Genomic DNA, 3,097 nt, shown 5'->3' with positions numbered 1-3,097 from the left:
ACGGCTTCCCGAGCCCCTCTCCCGCGGGTTCCAGGCTCCGGGACCGAGCGCGCGCAGCCAGCCGCCTGGCTATTTAAGGAAGCGCCGCCGCGGGGCGTGTGAATCCGGCTCCGCGTTCTTTCCCACACTCGCGCCAGCCAATGAGCCGCCGGCGGCGGGCAGCCCGCCCCCGGCCGCATCCCCCGCTGGCTGTCAGTCACGCGTCCGCTCCCGGCCCACCGACCCCGCGAGCGACAAAGGCGAGCCGGGGCACCCCGCCCGCGCCCGCCTCTGGCGGCGCCGGGCCGAGGCGGGGAAGTCGCCGCGCCCGCTCCGCCGTTCCGATCGGTGCGCCGGGAGGGGACCTCTCCGGGAAGGCGGAGGCGCGAGGCTCACCTTCCGGGCGAGCTGGGGCCGCGGGAAATCTGAAAGGAAAACTCGCGAGGGGAACCGGGTGAGGCGCCCCCGAGGAGCCGGCGAGCCTCGGCCCGCGCACCTCTGCTCTCCGCGGACCAAGCCGGGCCCTCGGGCCTCCGCGCGGCCTGCGAATCTGACCCCCGCCGGCTGCAGCACCTGCACGAGGCCCGTGACACAGTGGACGTGGAACACCAGCCGCTGGGCAGGAGAGAGGCTGGCCGGCCAAGGTCGTAGACAGGCAGAGTGGCATCACGGGACCAGTGAAGGTGATGCCACAAGGCGGGCGGAGTGACGTCATCAGTCAGGCAGGATGACGTCATGGAACAGAATGTAAGGCTGTCACTGGTCAGGCTGGTGACGTCTCAGGGTTAAGGTCGATGATGACACAAGCCAGATGGGGTGTTGTCATGGTCGCTGGTGATGTCACTCTCTTCCAGATTACCCAACAGTGAGCCAAGCACCAGCAAAGTAGGGCTCACAAAAAATGAGGGACACTTGATAAAATTTTGTTTTTTAGTTCAAAGTGGCGTTGTGGGGAAAAAAGAGGGCTAAGCTTATTTTCGCGTTTGATGTCTTCATTCTGAATTCCCTTGCGCCAGCACTCTGGTCTTCTGAGTACTGAGGGTTCCAGCCCACTGTGGCCTGGCGGCCGTCTTGTCGGCATCGCACAGATGTCTCCTGAGGCCCACGGTAGACCCGGCCTGCCCTTGGAGCTGAGGAAGCGTCTCGCGGGTTCTAATCCGACGCGGGGGGCGACGGCAAACAAAGTTATGTCGCAGTTGCCAGAGACAGAAAGAAATGGGTAGGTTGCTGGGGGAGAGGAAACCCCTCTTTCGACTGGGTGGTCCGGACGGCTTCTTTGCGGTGGGTTCCAGGAAAGAAGGCAGATCTGCAAGGCCCGGAGAGGAAGTGGCATGCCCAGGGTGGAAAGGGACCACAGGCCCGAGGGAGGAGGGGCAGGGGCAGGTGGGCGCGGGGCCTGGGAGAGTCGTGCTGGGCTTTTCGGAGCAGCGGAGTGGGCCGACTGGCAGCTCGGAAGGGTCACCTCGGTCCTAGGCGTACCTAGTGGGTGGGGTCGCCGGCTGGCCCCTTACCCAACACCAGTTCCCGGGGTCCCAGCCCGGGGTCACGGTGTAGACGCCTTTTCTCCTTTCTGAGGCCAACCTAGTCTGGCCCCAGCCTCGCCCTCTGGAACCCCCCAATCCCACCCCCGGCGCGAAACCGACCTCTCAGCGGTCTGCGGGGGCGCCCGGGGCGGGGCGGGAGGCGGCTACACTGGGTTTGTCTGTGGGCTGTCGCCCCCGAGGCCAGGCCCCAGAGGCGCAGCCCCGGAGGAGCGGAGGAGCGTGCGGGGCGGGGAGCGTTGGGAAGCCACGGGCGTCGGGCAGGAGCGGGCGGTGGGGACCCACCCAGAGCACAAAGCCCTGGGAGCGCTGACTGCCCCGGCGCCGGGGTGGCTGGGACCAGCCCTGAGGTGGATGAGGCCGCGGGGGTCGCGGAGTCCCCACCCCGCCCTCACCCCCGCCGGCGGGCTGCGCGCAGGAGAGAAAGCCCGCGAGTGCCCCGCTGGGAAGCATCGGCGGAACCCCAGGCCGGCAGGCGGGGCGCTGGGACCCGGTCTGGGTGGGCCCAGCCCCCCACCCCCAGGAGACCACACAAGCAGGGGGTTCAGACCGCAAGGAGAGGCTCGAGGAGCCATGTTTGACCATTCTTTACCTGCTAGTGGTTAGACGGGTTCGCTTACCCTCCGGTACCTGTTTCCTCACCTGTAAAATGGGCTATCTTTTCATTTATCCCTGGGTTGTTGGGAAGATAAACGAGCTCCTATTCTGAAAACACGCAGCACATGTCAGCTTCAGTTGTTACTGCCTGGGGGAAGGAAGCAGACGCAGGCAGGGAGGAGCCACCTGGACTCACCTCGGCCATGTGCCCCTCTGCACCCTCTGCCCTCTGAGACGCCCCCTCCCCACCCAGGGTCTCCAGGGGCCTGTGTCTTGGCCTCCCAGCCCCAGCCCCAACAAGGAGACTTCACTAGCCCAGAACAAAGTGAGTTTCCCTGGGGTTGTCACCCACACCGTCTGTGTGGTCATGTCTCTGGGCCCTCCTACCTCTGGCCGTCCCCCCACCCCACCTTTTACATCTGGGCTTGATCTCTGGTAGGGCCACCGGGTCTCCTGGGGGTCGTAAGGGCTCCCTTGCTCTGAGCAAGGAGGGAGAGTCCTGGGCTGCAGTTGGGAAATAGTGCCGAGGAATGCTGTGGAATATTGCATTTTCCAAAGATGGCTACAGCAACATCTCCCCCTCCAAATACCCTTACGGTGCACCTTGGTGAGATTTTGTGATGACATCGACCAGCAAAGACAGGGGCAGGGGTGAGATGTGAATTCTGAGGCTGGACCTTAAAAATGCCACACACGTTCACCTTGCTGTCTTGGGAAACCCGCTCTTGGAACCCGTTTGCCCCTCTGTGAGGAAGCCCAAACTGGCCCCATGGAGAGGCCCCAAGGGGAGGCCATTGAGCCAGGAGCCCAGAAATCTCAGCTGCTGGACAGGTGATCCCAACCTGCTGCTTCAGAGCACCCACCTCATGCCTTCCCAGCTGCTCCTGGGTGCTTTGTTCCAATTCTTGATTCACAGAATAGGACAGTTGTTACTGTGACCTTTGGGGGTCATTTGTTACACAACAATAGTAACTGAAATA

The sequence above is a fragment of the Neophocaena asiaeorientalis genome, unplaced genomic scaffold, assembly GCF_003031525.2.
Source record: "Neophocaena asiaeorientalis asiaeorientalis breed wild unplaced genomic scaffold, Neophocaena_asiaeorientalis_V1.1 scaffold489, whole genome shotgun sequence".
Taxonomy (NCBI): domain Eukaryota; kingdom Metazoa; phylum Chordata; class Mammalia; order Artiodactyla; family Phocoenidae; genus Neophocaena; species Neophocaena asiaeorientalis.
Note: the sequence above shows the minus strand (reverse complement) of the source record.